The sequence below is a fragment of the Aricia agestis genome, chromosome 19 (genome assembly GCF_905147365.1).
Source record: "Aricia agestis chromosome 19, ilAriAges1.1, whole genome shotgun sequence".
NCBI lineage: Eukaryota > Metazoa > Arthropoda > Insecta > Lepidoptera > Lycaenidae > Aricia > Aricia agestis.
The window spans coordinates 11,986,650-12,006,639 of NC_056424.1; the positions used below are offsets into that span (position 1 = coordinate 11,986,650).

Consider the following 19,990-nt stretch of genomic DNA (forward strand, 5'->3'; position numbering starts at 1 on the left):
GTAGAATTTCGGTTGCAACACTGCGCCCGCGCAGGCTTGACTCATACAGCTATGTAGAGTGGGGACATCTAGGTACATTTTTGCGACAAACCCAACCTTAACTTAACGCAAAAAGAGCTATTATTGCTTGCTAACGAGTTTACGAAATCTTAACATGAGTTTTCGTTTTACCAGATATTGGATGTGAGAGGAATAATTTAAGGATTTCTCAGGCTCGTTTTAATTAGAGTGTTCGTGTTTTTCAGTTGCGCAAGCGATAGGTTTGATCGTCCTTCAGAGACCTACGGCTATCGAGCATCTGATAGTTTTGGAATGGCTCTTGTTAGCGCGTTTTGGTTAGGCTGTTTTTGGCGAGCTGATGCACGCTGACTCGGAGCGACAGCGTTGACAGAATTTATGAATTAAATACTGCTTTAGCGGAGTTGTTACTTTTTGGGATGGGTTAAAAATTGATTAACTAGCTACAGAACAAGTGATTCGACGGAAAAATCGTAAGATGGAGGAAGAAGATACCGTTCGACTTGTCATAGGAAGGGCAAATAATATTCCCCTCTCTCAACCGCTAGACCTTTTGGTCTAGGAATCGAGGATCTTTCCTCGATTCACTTTTGCTGACACTCTGGGAATGCAGCCTGTTGTAATTTTTTCTTAATTTAATAGGTCCTGGAAATCCTTCAATGTTGATCCCTCAAGGCTTTTAGAGTTCAGTTTGGAGAGTGACGAAACACAAGATGGAGTCAGCAGAGCACGGCGGGCAACCTGTTTTTATATATCGTCTTACTATACGTAGCATGCTAATAACCTTTACTCCTATTCTACTGTTGTATGCAACATTAATGCAGCTTCTTTTCTAGTTCGATCCAGATGATTTTTTTTTTCAAACACAAAAATGATATTTTCGTAGACGTCGAATGAGTAACAACGACTATTACTTCTTCAGACAAATTTTTAATCGGAGCCTGTAGACAACTTTTTTTTCGCTTCTTTATATAAACGGCGATCAAAAATGTATGGAATTGACATCAGCGTCCGATAAGATGAAGTCGCCATTCGACTCATGTCATGTCAATTCCATACATTTTGATCTGTGATTCTGTAGAGGTAAAGAAGCGATAAAGAAGACGTGTTGACCAGGAGCTCGTGTGTCTTAGGTCCTTACATTAGTTTATGTTTTTAACCCTATTGAGTATTGGGAGGGCAGTACACAACGCCACCCAAGTAAATTTCACATCAAACCAATTTTCTTTGAAAAATGCATATTATTCAATTTGGGTTTACTTTGCTAGTCTAATAGTTTTTAGTATCAAATTTACAACACCTCAATCGAACAAGCTCTTCGTGACTCCAGAGCGTGTCGACGAACACCTTTGACGAAGACATCTATTTCTATTTGGTAACGTTTATTATTTAATCCAGGAATTCTAGATTAAAACTATATAATAAATATCGAGGCAAAAATCTCTTTGGGACCCAATTTTGAAATTGACGATTTATTTGAAGTAGATGTAATAAAATAATTAGGCATGGATATTAATATTATATATGGACTAGCTGTCCCGGTGAACTTCGTGTCACTTAAAAACCTTCCCTGGACTTCTACGAATATTTTAAGACTAAAATTAGCCCAATCCGTTCAGCCGTTCTCGAGTTTTGCGCTTAGCAACACATTCAGCGACTCATTTTTATATTATAGATAGAAGTACGTTAATAATTAGACCGCACATTTTTTGCAATTAAAATTATCTTATACCCTTACCACACACAGGCACACACTTTTACGTTAATAATCCTCTTACATATAAAATTCTCGTATCACAATGTTAGTTAGCGTACTCCTCCGAAACGGCTTTACTAATTTTTACCATATTTTATATGCAGATTCAGTAGATCTGAGAATTGGCTGCTGGCTACTTTTTATATTGATAAGTGCATTTGTTGAATAAATAATAGAAAATTATTACAACTCGAGACTGACGGTGACCATTGTTTGTGCGACGGGATAGCGATGGACGTTACCATGGTGAGATACTTATTTACTCACTTGAATAAAATAATAATATGGGCGAAATACTTTATATGGCAACAGAACGTTGCCGAGACAGCTAGTATCACTATAAATTGTCACCTTTTCAACATTTACTACGTAGGTGTTCCTTAAAATACGACGTTATGAAAAAGCTTGTGCCCTGTGGTAATATCTAGTGAATCGGAAGAATTAACACGTAGGCGCACTAGGGTTTTTATATCAAAAGGTACCACTATGTAATTATGTTCTTACAGGTCACTAGCTCGATCAAAAAGGATCTTTTCATCTAATTTTGAAGGGAAAAATGGTTTTTAGAGGTATGAGGGTTACTAGATTTGTAAGTTTTTGAGTTATTAGATGGATATTCAGTATCAGTTTAGTAAGAAACGAGAATCCCTAAAAGAGTACGTCGCATTAGCTATGTCCACACTGTGCACTTTCATCTTCAATTTTCATCATCAACTTTCATATTGGCGCATTCAATTATTGAATGCGTCAAGGAACGCAACGCCAATATTGTCATTTTTGAAGTTTTGGATACGGTCAGAGGGCATGCGTCGCGGGCATGCCTCACGTTCGCTGTTGACTGCGCTATAACGCATGCCCTTGACGAACAGAAAAAGGCACAGTGTGGACAAAGCTATTGCGTATGTGACGTACACTTTTAGGGATTTAGATTTAAAATTAATTTAATTTAGAATAAAAAACTTTTGAACATTTATAACACCAAATACACCTGATTTTAAGCTACGAATCTTTAAGTATAGCTAAACTAGACGTAGATACTCTATATAATTTTCTGCCTTATTCACAATCATCCAATACCTAAGTATAATATTGCGATCAAATTTAGATCATTAATTAATCTTCCTATTTATACAAGGATTTGCGCAGAACACTTGAACTAAAAACTGAAACACTTAGATCATTACGCAATGTTCCATTTTCATGTTAAAATTATATGCCAAAGTAGGCTGGAGTGGTACGATTCTCACAATACCAGTATTTTTCGCCATTTTACGAGCAAAATACTTATCATTCTCATCACCTTCATGAGTTTATAGTTCTGGGCCTCTATCATGAGCTCTTAAATCCATTCACTTTACGTCGTTATACAGTCAGCCCCCGTAGACAAGTGGCAAAACGCTTAAGCTAACGCTAACGCTAGCGCTACAAAATGTAAGGATTTGACATTAGTATTCGCTAGCGAAGCGATGACTTATGTCAAATCGCATACATTTTGTAGCGCTTGCGTTAGCGTTAGCGTTAGCGCTTTGCCACTTGTCTACAGGCCCTCATAAGGACGTAAAAAGAATAGATTTAAGAGCTCATGATAGAGGCCCTGCTCCATCTACGGTAACTTCACAACTTCACAATTAAGGACGCTTTCACATTTTTTCACAAATATCAGCGATTTTCAGGTACCATTTTAAAGAATTAGGAGTCACACTGCGAGGATATTTTGGTTTCAAATGAAAGATAATATGTTCATCTCCACGCCATAAATTTTTTATAGCCGCATACAAAATTTTCACATACATATGTTTTAACCATCACAATAATCGCAAAAGATTAAAAAATGGGGTTTGATTAGGTACCATTATAGCTAAATACACTGAACTAAGGAAAATAAATATAAAAAAAATGTTGCTTATTTAGTCCCCTGTACGAATAGCTAAATATTTTATATAAAATACATAATATTTCCATTTATAAGAAAAATAAGAAACGCTCTCCTTTATAGTTACATTTTCGCCCTATCAAGAATGCGGCGAGCGTCGTAACCGCCACTGTACAAGGCGCGCTGATATTGAATGTTATTTTAATGTCCTTAACGTCGATATTCGTACTGACCTGCTAATTTTCGTAATAATTTTTGTGATAGCGTCTTTAATTGCTACCAGCGGAAAATCCAAACCATGACATGAAAACTTAAAAATAAGTGTATTAAAAGCATCATCATTCATCTTAAATCCTCTTAAAGGGCCGTCAAAACACGCGATTGCGATTCTGATGATATGTGTGTCCCATGTTTAAAAGTAAGTAATGCTTTCCATCAATTAAATCTTTTGATAGTTTGGCCCCCAGTTGTATAGTAAAAAAAAGATTTAAGTGATCTGGGAGGATAATAAGGAGGGATATTATATTGAAGAATGACTATGATAACGATGATGATGAAATAAGTGAACGTGATGATGATAATACTGATATTGATGATGATTATTTCGACGATCACAACGAATTGGCGGCGGACCAATAAATAGAATCAGGACTACTATTTTATATTCGTCCCATAAACATCGAATAAGGAAGTATAGTTTTATAAGTACCGTAAAAACGCGGCTGGAGTACTCCAAGGCACTAATTAAAGCATAAACATATTTATTAAGTTCTAAATTATTATAAGCAATGGTAGACTAGTTTTAGTACCTGATTTTATTTCATAATCAGTTTGGAGTAAGTCATCAATTCAATAATAGTGGAAACAACCGCACAGCGTGTCTAAAATCACATTGTTTTAGCTTTTCAATAGTCAAAAAATTTACGTAACTTTATTTCCAATTGATTATTATTATTATAGACCTGGTTACATCTGTTGTTATATCTGCTAAGGAAATTAAAATTATCGGGCAAAAAACAAGCTAATCATCAGAATTATGAAATAGTTAAAAAATTTTACCAGCATACATTATGTAAAAAACTTAAAAATTGTCACAAAGGCAATGGATTGGATCAATTATCTAAATATGTATTTAGATTGATTTTTAAATTTGCTTGCAGTACAAAATATAAAATACACACTCATGGTTCGCCAGTCGCCACAATGTCTTTTCTTGGAAATCTTTCTTGCAAGTCATTAAGTACTAAAGCATCATCGACATACATTTTGGAGTCCCTAGAATTTGTGCCAAGTTATTTTGTACCTAGTCTAGGGCCCTTAGGACTTTCTAGCTTGTACTATTGTGGTCAAGTGACTTCGCAAAATAATAATAAATTAAAAAACCTAATCATAAACTCAACAAATGCAAAGACAACATTAGTATTCGTATTAATTAATATTGAGGACGGTAATTTAATATTAAAAAATAAAACATAATATTATATACGGTCGAATTGAGAAACTTCTTCCTTTTTGGAAGTCGGTTAAAACATGAATTAACTAATTCAGCCTGCCTGGAAAAAATAGGTAAGTAGATAATAAAAAACTTTTAGGCCGGTAGGGAAGAAAAAAACTAACTCTAATATGAAACACTACATTAAAATACCGCTTTATAAACATAGAAAAAGACTTTAATTAAAACACAACAGTAAATCAGGTTTCGACAGATTCATTAGGGCACTCAAACATAATCTAGGCTTTATTGCCTTGTCGTTAAGAACCAATTCTCTAAGTAAGGGCCTGGAGAAACTCTCGCCTATGATGTAGGAAGCCTCGGATTTGCATCTGTAAAACCTTTTACTACGTCGACTTTTTATATCCTGGCCACACAGAGTTACAACGGTTCTTGCAGAATCTAGAAATGTGTAGGTAGAAAAATTCTTAAGGTAGAATCGTAGACGTATCTAATAGAAAGATTAGGGTTTTGGAACAATGGATCAAATTCTGAAAAAAATATTCGTAGGCAGATGACAGGTCTACGTTCTTTGGAAAGTCTTTGATCTGTCAGCTAGGATCTGCATAACCGTACCGAATTACGTAGACATCGCCAGTCGCCATCTCATTGATAAATAATCTTATATATAAAATTCTCGTGTCACAATATTAGTGACCGTACTCCTCCGAAACGGTTTTACTGATTTTTACCAAATTTTATATGCATATTCAGTGGGTCTGAGAATCGGCTCCTGCGTACTTTTTATATTGATAAGTGCATTTGTTGAATAAATAATAGTAAATTATTATAACTCGAGACTGACGGCGACCATTGTTTGTGCGACGGGATAGCGATGCACGTTGCCATGGTGACATACTTATTTAGTCACTTCAATAAAATAATACGGGCGAAGTACTTTATATGGCAAAGAAACGTTTGCGGGACAGCTAGTAATCTATAATATTTTCTACGCCTTGCTATTAGCGGTGACCATGTCTCTATATCGACAAATATCTAAATTCAAATTTTTACAAACTATAAACAGAGTAAACAGAATTATATAAATCTTTGGCTTACTATGTGGATTAATATTAATATTAATCCTATATTAATCCTTTGCCTTAAAGTAGTGGTAGACTTTTACATTTACTTCTTTTCAGCTGAATATTAATTTGATATTTTTTGTGATGTCTCTTCTTTTGTTTAACTATTTTTAATTTCAACAATTTCAAAAGCAAGTTTATTTAACTTACTTCGGGCAACGGCCGACCTTCTAGATTATTTACTTTCATGTTGTGGCGTTAGCACTTGTAATTATATACTGAATACGTAACTAGTTATTCATTGATTGATTGATTGCGTGGAATTGGTTCTGTATCTATTATTTGGATGTCCAAGTTATGCTATTGTTGATTTCCATTGATGCTCTTTCTTCTACTGTTTTTACTGTTTCTTTACCTGAAACGAAAGAAGGTTAATTATTGGATTTGTCAGTGAATTATGCACCAAAAAGGCTTATGTCAAACTTAATGTTAAATTTAACTTTAGCCATAATATTGTCAAATCTGCTTGAAAAAATTAAAAATCATTCAAAAGTACTTCTAAAACAAATGTATCAGCATTTCTATTTCAATGGCACGAAGCAGTTACATTTCCAAGTAATAAATACAGTTCTAGTTGCTTATCTGGTAAACAAATAATCTCGAACATAATGGACACTGTGGACAAAAATGGAAACACATAAAGTCAAAACAGGAAGAAATTTCCCGCACGGCAGCGCACCGAGCGGCAACGCACCGAACTATCGCAGGAACGACCGCCAACTCTTTCCGCGCTTTCTTTTCCGCCGTCTCGCTCGCACGCGCACAATCGGTGCCCATTTTTGGCGCTAGAACGGGACGGGGAGAAAAAAATGGCCGAACGCACATGTGCGCGGGCGATCGTTTTCGTCTTATTTTTCGCAGGTCGTTCCCCCCGGGTTTATTCGCGTTCTCTTCGCCGTTTTTTTTCTTTCACCGACTTTTTTGTCCCTTTCTCTGTGTGTGTCCGTTGGGCTAGGTCGCGTGCGTAGGCCGCTGATTTATTTTTCGCTCCAATCTGCTTTTCTAATGCTGTTTTATTTTATAGTGCTCTTTGTAGAGCTAACGCGGCTCGAGATATTCCTGGAATGTAAAACAGGCTCTATTATTGCTGCCCACTTATTTATTCGCTTTATATATGGATTTATCTTTACAGAAATTGTTTTCGAATACCTCTTTCACTCTAATAAAATATTGAGGCATTTTAAATGCATAACAATCCCCAACAAACAATCTCAATTGTATTATTGCAAATTAGTCAAATCTGTCATTATAGTCCTCATTTTGACCCACCTATTTGTACCACCCATAATAATTATATGTTCATCATCACGTCACAATACACACATAATATTATGTCGCGGCATGTCAAAGGAAGCTTATCGTGTGCCTTCAAGGTATTTGGGGATATTTTTAGGGACGTCGTGATAACAGAAATTGACGTACTTAGATGATGAATTTTTTTTATAATATCATTTCTGTGATTGCAATCCTGATAATATTTTATCACACATAATAAATGGTCTTAAAATAGCTCCTACTAAATTCAATTCCTATGGTGATTAACACGTTGAGAATTTACCAAATAGCAATTTAAATTCCAAAACATAATTTAGAACTGCGCTTTTTGACAGCCAAACTGACTGCTTTTGATCGGTTAAGATATTTTGCGATAGCCGCCTAGCTGAATGATACAATCAGAATTCGTTTATTTCTATATAGTATTATAATTTACGTAGGATTAATGTAGGAACTAGAATATTTTACTAGATATTGTCTGACACTTTGTACGCTCAGAAATACGTAAGTATCTAAATATATACTAAGTATATTTTTAATACGGTACTCAGAGTATTTCCTAGCCTTTCAATAAAACTAGCAGCTTAGGTTTGAAGAGGTAACAATCAGACAGACAGACTTACTTTCATATTTCAGATATCTTATATCTTTAAACGAGCAATTATTCTTGTTGTATATACCTATATAATTGGAATCTCGGAATCGGCTCCAACGATTTTCATGAAATTTAGTATATACGGGGTTACAGGGCGATAAATCGATCTAGCTAGGAATCATTTTTAGAAAATGTAATTTTATTTTTTTTATCGAATACTGAGCAAAGCTCGGTCAAATAGCTAGTAATAATAATATTACATCACATTGCTCCTAATTTTGGTCCAGCAGAAACTTTTTTCGAGCTGGGACCGTATATTTTCTTTCGATAATTACTTTATCGGAATCAGTTCAGCGGTTTAAGCGTAGGAAGTAATAGAAGTCAGAAGACACTTTCTCATTAATAACATTTGTATGTTTAGGGCCTGGTTCACCACTTCCTGATAAGGCTATCCACCAATTAACTTGACAGATCAAACATGGAGAATCTGTCAAAAAAGTTGTGAATAGCCTTTTAGGCACTTTATCAGAAAGTGGTGAAACAGGCCCTTAGAGTAATGTAACGCGTAGCTACGCGCTATGTTGATCCTAAAACTATTCCATCATAATTACAAGATATGCGCCACCTATAGTTCTTACAGATTCCATGGCGTGTCCTTCCATTTATAGTTCCTGCACGTTCCCTATAACGAAAAGTAGTAACTAGTAGTACAATAGAACTAGTAGCCTATCAGGGCTTCCGTTAAGCCAATTACTGGAGGTCGCTGGTCGTGCGCGCCCATCATGATAAATCTACCCTTGATTACAAATTCCTATATTAATTGCCTTTCTTTAATTAAGAGTCTTATGATGCTTCATTAACATGATGAACTGGACCTGATATGGTAGAGGATGCAGGGATTTAGCTAAGGTTGTGGATTTTAACTTAAAAAGTAACGTCAAGTTAAAATTAAACTGACTTTTTTGCCATAATATACTTGATGACGCCTGCAACTTCATTGCGCCAAAATTCGTTTCGCGCGGGAACCGTACATTCTTCCGGTATTTTTTTTTATCCATTTATTTAAGGGGTTTTGTCGGTGACCGACAATGCCACCCCCATAAAGCTTATAAACAAATCAACCACAACATAATATTATATACTATCTATACCTAAATATTACTTACAACGACATCTAAATATATGTCTAGTAGGCTACGGGCTTCCCTTGAATTAGGGGATTCTTCCGGTATAAAAAGTATTCCAAGTCCTTTCCTGGAACTCTTTGGTTTTGGGGGTGAAGAGGTACCAGACAGACAAAAATAAACTTCGCAATTATATTAGTATGTATAGTAATTTGTGGTTAAGTATAACAAGCAGCGGCTGTTTAAAAATCCATACTAATATTATAAATGCGAAAGTGTGTCTCTCCGTCTGTCTGACTGTCTGTCTGTTACCTCTTCACGCTCAAACCGCTGAACCGATTTTGCTGAAATTTGGCATGGAGATACTTTGAGTCCCGGGAAAGGGCAAAGGATACTTTTTATCCCGGAAAATGTACGGTTCCCGCGCGATAAACGAATTTTAGCGCAACAGAGTTGCGGGCATCACCTAGTATTTTTTTATAAGCGCGGGAAAAACTATAGACTACTAATATAAAGCTTAAAACTTGGTAGGCAATATAATTTTGTCAATAACGGCGATCCTATATAATAGTTAAAAGAAGAAATTATTAAGTGGCACGTCCATGCAATTTTAATTTATAAATGATAAATGTTAAGAAAAGGTCATTAATTCATTGAAAAGCAAAACTTACCATTTTAATTTTACAACAGAAAATTCAATTTAAAATACTAAAAAAACAAGATGGCGTCACATTTTTAATTAATATCGAACTACATTTTAGACTGTGAAAGGCAACACAGTACTTGTAGTTATCTAGGTTATATCGCAGTACATCTGTTCCTAGACTTAGACCGTCTTTATCTAGACTCGTACACATACATACAATATACATACATACAGTTGATGATAACAGTATAATAAATACGCGTCGGTCATACAGTTTATTTATAAGAGCTGCTGTATTTATAGTCTAGTCCTACATGATGTGATTTTTTTCTTTTTGAATTTTTGTGTTACAAAAAATTAACTACCTAACTTTCGCGAAAAGTGAAGCCAATATTTTGTAAAATGGGATGAATTTTGTAGACATTATAGAAAAGTTTTCAGATTTCGTTCTTAGAAAATATGATAAACTAGAATTTAAAAAATGTCAAAGAACTTTTCGGGGTTTTTGGGGTTTGGAGGATAAGTATTTTCTACCACAGCTGAGTCTGAAAATTCGCGAATCCATTTGAATCTAGGTTATCTTCTTTATTTTACATCCTTCATTCATCCGTCTTTATTAATCACACGGCTATGTGGTTTTTTTTTACAAAATATAGCGAGCGAGCCAACGGGTCACCTGATGTCATGGGGATCGTCGCCCATGGACACTTGCAACATCAGAAAAGCCGCAGGTGCGTTGCCGGCCTTTATCAACAAAGATGACTCATCTATAATTCAGATCGATCAGCATTATATCTATTAAAACTAAATTAAAAAAAAAAAAAAACAAGAAACTCATAAATGCTAATTTTATTAAAACAAAACCTAACATCATCATCACATCCTTCTCATAATTTTTTTCTTTACCTAAACTCTTGACTATAGATTCGTCGACGAAGCTTTTTTTCCCCCGCGCCGGGCGGGGTTATCGTGGAAAAGTTAAGGATTTTTCAAAATTTTATCTACGTACCTACGTAGTTGCCGATAACGCGCTAGTGATGTCCCACGACATGACTACGTTCAGTCTTCATGACTAGGGGCAGGGCGTAGTCATGAAAAACTAGTTTTACTGCAAAAGTCAACGTTGAGTAGGTACTAGTTATTTTTTGTTATTCGTCAAGAGTTTTGAAGCTATCGATTGATTCAAAGTAAATATGTAATAAATTAGTTCTTCTTTCTCTCTAGTGCTTTCAAAACCCAAAAATGAAACATTTTTCGCAACCTCGGCCACTGTAATGGATGGAAATCGTCAGAATAGTCCAAGCCGCTTATTGACTTCTAGTGATAATCTTTACCCTCTCGAACCTTTTTTTCATCTTAGCTATTAAATCATTTAGGTAATTAGTAATTACTTAATTTCAGCAACTTGACTGGTCCTATCCAACTTTTGTCATTCCAGTAAGAATTTGTTTAAAAAGTGCTGGAAAACATAATATTTTGATCATTACTAGCTCTGTACAATATTTGTTATTCTAATAATTAGAATTCTTATTATTAGAATTGCTTTAGAAAGCACTCGACAATATTTCGGCAATAAAATTGCTTTTTAATGTCTATATCTCTATAATATAAAACTCAAAGGTGACTGACTTACATGGTGATCTATCAACGCACAGCCCAAACCACTGGACCGATCGGGCTGAAATTTGGCATGCAGGTAGATGTTATGAGTTATGACGTAGGCATCCGCTAAGAAAGGATTTTGATCAATTCTACCTCCAAGGGGTTATAATAGGGGATGAAAGTTTGTATAAAATAATACTTCTTAACGCGAGCGAAGCCGCAGGCAAAAGCTACCCCTTGCTAGCTTGGTGCGAATTTATGCAACCTCAAATGCCTAACTTGACTGGTGTATGAAGGCTCTGCGCGCGATGTTCAATATCAACCCTAGACCATGAAGCTACTATAATAGCTTCATGCCCTAGACTGTCAATAATATTTCGCAATACCTACGTGATATTGTTCAATATTATTGTAGGTCTAGGCGCCCACTTAGTTATATAAATAAATCATTTATACTCGCGCAAGTCAAAGAAATAATAATTATTATTATACCGGCGAACATTACAACCTCTGTTGGTTGGTTGGTTGGTCTCTGTTGAAGCATTTTTTTTCACCCACAAAAAAAAATTAATTGAGTTATGAATGCAGTCTTGTTTAAAATGATCTGAAAAAGTTCGTATCGTTGGTATCAATCGTAGTTTTTTGTGGGATGAATGATACACAAATGCATAACAGCGTCAATTTATAAATCGATTAAAAAGTACCTTGCCTTGGTACTTAAACCTTAAGGTTTAAGGTAAGTATCTTAGTAATTTTGTTAGTAACAGTTTCAACGCTATACGTAAATGCAAAATCTAGATTATGTGTTGAACCTAGGGTCCCATCACTACGAGCTAATAAAGTAGACCAAGATGTCTGTCCCGCGATCCGGAAAGACGTATCTAGGGATTTATTTCAAATAATAATCAATTCTATCTAATTAGTGGTAAAGTTTAGAATAATCTGCATGGGAAATAGTTCTTACGGGTGGTACGGCGAGGAGGTGAATTTTTTTGTTAGAAAAAAGATAATGAAGTCTGTTTTAAATGGAAATTTTATGTGTGGCGCAGCGCGAGCCGGTTGCTTTTCCGAGGTATTTTTTTTTTGTTACGTAATACCTTTTTCTTTTCTTTTTTTTCGAAACTTGTGTTTTGTTTACGATTGTTATCTTTAGTGTGCTGACTTATTACTTGTTTTCATAAGATAGGGACGTCCAAAATACAGCGGAAAATTTTCTTTTTAAAACGCAATACTTCTTTTTGCATTATTATTAAAAAAAACTTTAAAAGTAACGAGCGTCAATTAGGTAATAAGCTACGTAAGTTTATGATACTTTGTTATTAAAAATATAATTATATTATGACCTTGAAAACAAAAAAAATCAGGTAGAAGTTACAGCCGATAGCTGTTATTCTTGCAAATTTTTATTTTGCAGTTTTTTTTCTCTTTTATATTTTACAAATTTGCGTGTCCAAATTCAAGTACCTTAAGATAATTAAATGAAAATAAAACAGTTATGGAAATAAAATAAAACAAGAAGAAAAACAGATTTTGCTTGTGTTTCCTTATCAGTGTTTTCATGCAGCGGTGCAAAAACCAATAAGAATGCTTTGTCTTTTCGCCACCAGATGACACTACATAAAATTCTAATTAGAATAACAATTTTAAATAAATTTTATAATTTTTCGTATATTTAACTTTTTTGCCACTTTAATAATACTTTAAAAGATCTACCTAGAACCTCGATCGTAAACATGGGCTAAGTATTGAGTAGCATTTTTCATGAGGTACTTTTGGTAGCTAAGAATATTTTTAACTCAGGTAACCGAACTACAAAATAATATTAAGTATTATAGCAATATCTTGACCTAATTATAAAGACCTAAAAAAATAACTGCTACAGAGAGTTTATTGATAAGTAAGTATGTTTTTTCCGAAGTAATACTCACGCCCGCAACCCCGTTGCGCCAAAATAAGCCAAAATTGGTTTATTATGTCGAAACCGTACATTTTTCTCGGACTCAAAGTATAGGTATCATACCATATTTCAGCGATTTGGGCGTGAAGAGGTAACAAACAGACAGACAGATTTATAATATTCGTATGGATTATAATATTACAATGATGTTTACATAAAAAGTAGATTTATACATAACTGATGACCCGGTGAAATTCGTATTGCACTAATATTTTAAACCTTGCCTGGTTTTCCACGAATATTTCAACAAAATAGTTTTAGCGAGACTAACTAAATTTAATTTTTTTTTTTTTATATAGATAGATTTTCTTAAGTCTTTTCGGGCCTGTGCACAAAAAAGTAAGTAGAGAACAAACTTTTGAGCATAGATACAATTTTGATTTTAGATTTCAACTCAAAGGCTTTACTTAACTAAATACATATACATAATATTTTCAATACACATTATATCTAATAATATTATGCTAAAACATTCCATCCCATATTCATTACCTCGTAAAAATGTAAAAAAACGTCCACAAAAAAGTTGTTGCATGACAAATATAATTTGTGATAAAATTATGCAGTGTTAACAGCTTTTTAAACGTTATAATCTTAAATAATTTGTCGGCCGAGCGGGCCCGTAATTGTCACAAAAAACGCACCCCACGGGGCAGTAAAAAAGGGAAAAAAACTCGTGAATGGCTAAAAAAAACTGGGGCGGCACGCGCACCACCAATTATCATGTTCTTTTTCAAACGGCGCGGAGCATATTTTTTTCTTTTTTCTATTGGTCCGACCTAATGGCAGGGGCGGTTTTTTCTGCCAGCACTTTTTGTACGAGGATTAACTGTTTTTTTTTAGTGATCACGGTGTGGGTTTTGACACGCAATGTTTGAACTTTTTTTCTTTTTTTTTCGGTAAACGTTTTGTTAATTGATACTTTGCTTCTGTTTAACGGTCGATTTGATGAAGGGAACTTTTTGTCATTTTTTGTTTTGTGCTGGGGTTTGCGCATTCCCCGTTTCTAATGCTTTAGTCAGTTATTTGATACAGAGGTGAGAGTGTGTTAAATTTTTTCTTAACTTTTCGGAGTAAGTGCTCTAATAAAATCTATTGCTTGAATAAGTTGAATTGGGTTGGCCATATACAGCCATAATATTATGAGCGTAAGTTATCTAGCGTGATTCCGCTCCAATTTTTCGCGAAAAATCGGCTGTGGATATTTTAATTTTATAAGAACCTAGTTAAGCTATTGCATAGCTTTATAATTAAAAAAATCCGTAACGAAAATAAACCTAACACATCGTTGTCTAACGTCGTTTAAGTACGGAAATTTTCGGCACGGTGTTTGTGTGCGTACGAATAGACTAAATGCTATGCAATAGTTTTAACGCGGCAGTATCCGTGTGCCACACATATTTTTTATTTTAGTAAAAAATTCGAGTAGCTTGCCCAACAGACCCAACAGGAAATACTCAATTTGGTATTCCTAAACAACGGAAAGTACGTACGGTATATGACATAATGACAAAAATGATTTCTTTGGGGGTATCACGAGGATAATTAATTGAATTGTCGTATCGTGAATAAAAAATGTGTATCGATCGACGTGAACACGCAGCCATTTTGTTTCTGTATCACTTGTCACGAAAAACTACCATCAATAATGTTGCGTTTATTGTTGGCGAGGTGTGGAGACGGACTTTTTTGTGAAAATATGCCAGGAATATGCCATGGTAACGAATTTGTCTAGCTAGTTTTGAAGCTATTCCATTATCGAGTAATAAGCAAATATAAATATATACTTTACTTGGTATTAACTATTACGTAAAGAAAAAATTGCTATTCGCGATTTCCGTTTACAATTAATAAAATTATCCTTATGCAAGTACTTAATGTAGGTTTTACTTTAATATACCTATAATATGTGATAGATTATTCATCTTCGTAGAAAACATCATCATCATCTGTCTATTAACACGTAATTGATATCCACTGTGTTAGGTCAGCGCTTCTTGCACCTAATGAAACTAAAAAATAAAAAGTTAATATTTTGTCCAAAATGAAATAAGACGGTATACATTTGAGTAAGCATAAGAACGAACAATTTGAGTAAAAAACTGGCTTATGCCCTTAAAACACCGACACAACGAATCGCTGAAAATTTGCTAAAAAGGGATAGAATAGAGACGCAACATATCGTACAAACATTTCGAAATGTGCAAAAGTACTTCCCTCAGCAACTTTTAATTCCGCCTTTGCAGCGTCTAGCGGCATTAATATAAGAAGCCTCCTCCACACTTTCGGCCAGGTAACCCTTTCGACTTAAAATCATTAAAAATAGGTCGCTGCGTGAGCTCGGGGTCGTTCCGGCAATAATAGTGGAACATTTTTCATTGATTTCCAGTTGATGGGTTAACTTATTAGGAAAACTAGTTATATTTTGTTGTAACTTATGAATAGACAGGGCCTTCACCCTTTCGGTAATATTAAGTACTTGTAGGAAATGTAATATTTTATCTTACTTCTAAGCAAACAATATTTTTTTGTATAATATGTTCAGTACAATACCATCTAACTTTTTGCTTATAGCTAGTGCCAGGCCTTTACAGCTCATTTTCGTGTGCCTAAAATAAAACTAACGACGCCAATGTATTAGCTAAGTGTCACTTGAATGACAGCTTTGTCACACACTTATGTTTGTCAATATTATTATCAACTAGCTGTTGCTCGCGACTTCGTCCACGTGGACTTTAGTTTATAGTTGTTCCCGTACATCGATTCAATAGTTTAGGAGAAAATCATAAAATTTTATTCTGCAGGAGCCGTACATTTTTCGGGACAAAAGTATCCCTTGTCCTTTTCCGGGACTCAAAGGATCTCTATACCAAATTTCAGCAAAACCGGTTCAGCCGTTTACGCGTGATGTCGTGATCAAGGGAAATATGGATTCATTTTTATTTATATAATATAGATTTGCTTGTCATCGAAATGAAATGATAATTTACACTGATGTCATTTTTACACCAGCTTTTTATCCACCGCCACGCCGGCCATGCCGGTGTAGTGCCAAAAGATTCTTGTACCTCTATATCGTATCTATAGCAAGTATTACAGCCAGAAAAAAAAAATCAATTCGAAAAAGATTCTTTGAAAATAAAACTTTCGTGCATCACGAAATTTTATATTTTCAAATCTATTCGATTATATTTCAACACTAGCAATTTATACACTAACTCAAAAATGCGTTCCTAATTTACAGAAAATAATTTTTAAATCGAAAGCTTGATAACTTTTAAAATTTAATAAGTTACTTAAAATTTAAGTTAAAAGTTATCAAGCTAGTTGAGAAGCATAATATACCGGTGTCGATTTAAACTATTTTTATTTAAGATTAAACTAACTATGGGAATTAAATTCAAATAAAATATTCTCACAGCGACAAAAACTTATCTCGTTTTCATACAAATAGACGAACCGGTTGTTAAGACAAAAAAACTCTATTGTAGCGGAATTTGCATATGCATGCACCTTTGCATATGCATGCAGGGGTCAAAGTTGTAGTGTTACCGGAACTGATCTTAGATAATGCAATTTTTTTGCACTTAAATCTGATACTTTCATACTTTGGGATTAATTTTATAAGACCCCTAGCATTTGACTCCTAGTAAGTTTATGAATTTGTAGCACTGTCAGTATTAAACTTATTTAAATCCATACCTAATAATATTATAAAGCGAATGTGTGTTTTGTGCTTGGTTCGCTATACCGTATTTGATGAAATTTTGTATAGAGATACTACGAGTACCAGGAAAATAAATCGGGTGTGTAATTTGCTAAATATGATATATATTTTAGAATATTAGGAATTATAAATTAGTGCAAGAAAGCTGTGTTTCTTTAATGTTGTACCGGTTAAAATGGACGCCATCAAGATGCCATATTCAAACATAACCATAGAGCTCGACAAGGTTTTAAACGCACGTGGCGAAAAAAGGAACTAACGCTGTCATCATACAAAAACGCCATTTTTGACAGTTCTCCTTTACCAACAGCGCCCTTGCCCACGTTCATTTACAACCTTGTTGGACCAGCTGTCATCTGCCAATTTCTCCGGTCAAAGTTAAGGTTAAAGTTAAAGCTAAATTTAGCCTTAACTATAACCATAACATTAACCATGCCTCTTTTGCACCCACTCTTTATGTAACTGTAAAAAGTACGATTTCTCAGCAACACCAGTATTTATGCATCTTTTATAAACCCCTACACTCTAAGAATGTTGTAAGTTAATGTTACACTAGACTTCTAATAAGTACTTAAGTATTAGAATTCTAGTGTAAAATACTAAAGACGTCGGACACTGTACGTTATCAAGTTATAAATTTGTTTTTTTTTGCACAAAGCAACGGATGGGCAGCTGACTGGGGTCAGCCCGAACGGAACTTTGTACATTTTTTTTTAATAAGACTAGATAAAGTTCACAACTCCGATGTACCAAAATTTGTTTATCGCGCGGGAACCGTACATTTTCCGGGATAAAAGTATCCTATGTCCTTTCCCGGGACTCAAAGTATCTCCAAGCCAAATTTTTGCAAAATCGGTTCAGCGGTGTGGGCGTGAAGAGGTAACGGACAGACAGAGACACTTTTCGCATTTAAAATATTAGTATGGATCATAGTAGAGTTTTTAAATTGAAAATTATAGGTATAGACATTGTATTTTGATTTTTGAAGCAAAGCTGCAAAAAATGGGGCCGCTTCAGTAGGTACTGTTTGGGGCCATTTTACCATTATTACATTTAAGTACCTACATTGACTCTAATGAACTAAAATATTATTATGAAATTTTTTAAGTGCTGGTTTCAGACCTTTAAAGTGTTTGTCTTTTTTTCATAACTTTGATAACGCGGTTAGTTTCTAAAATAGTTAAATCTAAAACTTGAACCTTTCTTGTAGAACCCATTGACGTAACTGGTTCATTTCTAAGTTAGGTTCTTAATGTATATTATAGATATCCTAAAAAACATAAAACAATTACATTTTCTACTATCTCTGTAAGTATAATAAAATAAAAAAAATACTTATATATTTTAACATCACATAAATTTTCACATTACAATTTACAACTAGGTTTGAATCTTATGTTAAAATTTTAAACGGGTGAGTTTCTATGTTTTAGGGTTCTAGTTCGAGATTTATAGAATTTTTCATTTTATTAGATTTTCGCAACTTTTCTTAGAAATTCTACTTACTTAAAAAAACATAAATTTCACGTCAATTCGCTTTCATTATAATATTAATATCTAAAACACATTAAACATACAGTCATTTCGTACACAAGAAGACAAACTCTTCCAATTTATAAAATTCTCGTGTCACAGTGTTTGTGCGCGAACTCCTCCAAAACGAAAATATTTTAATGAATTTTTGTGTGTACACTCGTTAGGCCTGAGAATAGGTCTTTATCTACTTTTTATATTGAAAATAATTTATATGGCGTAACTACGTTGCCGGATCAGCTAGTATACTCATAAAACTCATAAAAAATTATACGTGGGAGAGTCATGCTTCTGCACGAATGGGCCGGCTCGACCGGAGAAATACCACGTTACCTCCGGTAAACTCACTCACTCGGCGAAAAACAGCGCTAGCGCTGTGTTTCGCCGAGTGAGTGAGTTTACCGGAGGCCCAATCCCCTAACCTATTCCCTTCCCTACCCTCCCTATTCCCTTCCCTTCCCATCCCTACCCTCCCCTATTACCCTATTCCCTCTTAAAAGGCCGGCAACGCACCTGCAGCTCTTCTGATGCTGCGAGTGACGGAAGTTGCTTTCCATCAGGTGACCCGTTTGCTCGTTTGCCCCCTTATTTCATAAAAAAAATAATGTTTTACGTTTATACGTTGACGTAACTAGTGACTACGTTACCGCCTCACGTGGTCACGCACCGTAGCTCCACTCCCACCGCCCAACAATGCCTAGCCTAGATAAAGACCTGGGTTGGTCCGATACCTATCTAAATTGGCGTTTTTATACGCATTAACATTGTATGTACCTACATAAACACAGTAAAAGTATTTTCTATTAACTAGGAAATACTTTTACTAGGTTGAGTTTTTCTATTTTATGTTATGTAGAACGCAAAATAACACAACATTATGCTATTAACAACAAGTCAAGGGATTTTCATACCGCAACCGAATTTTACCAATTTATTTCAAAATTAAGGAAAGTATATAAATATAGACTTTGTTAAATCCAGTTATACTTTGATGAATCATTAGACTTACCTAATTATCTAATACTAAGTAGCTGACTGCCCACGGCAATCTTTATTTATCTTTTTTTTTTAATGAAATAAGGGGGCAAACGAGCAAACGGGTCACCTGATGGAAAGCAACTTCGCCCATGGACACTCGCAGCATCAGAAGAGCTGCAGGTGCGTTGCCGGCCTTTTAAGAGGGAATAGAGTAATAGGGAGGGTAGGGAAGGGAAAAGGGTAGCGTAGGGAAGGGAAAAGGGTAGGGGATTGGGTCTCCGGTAAATTCACTCACTCAGCGAAACATAGCGCAAACGCTGTTTCACGCC

The 19,990-nt window shown here is 34.9% G+C and overlaps 1 protein-coding gene and 1 long non-coding RNA gene across 6 annotated transcripts in view; one reads left to right on the top strand and one right to left on the bottom strand.

The window, feature by feature from the left end:
- LOC121736415 (zinc finger protein 628-like) overlaps nucleotides 1-19,990 on the top strand; it is a 99,825-nt gene that overhangs the window by 17,669 nt on the left and 62,166 nt on the right. The window lies entirely within an intron of this gene.
- On the bottom strand, nucleotides 6,917-9,919 carry LOC121736416. Its single transcript, XR_006037013.1, has 2 exons — nucleotides 9,890-9,919; nucleotides 6,917-7,283 (listed from the first exon to the last, which is right to left on the bottom strand). It is a non-coding gene; the product is annotated as an uncharacterized LOC121736416 (long non-coding RNA).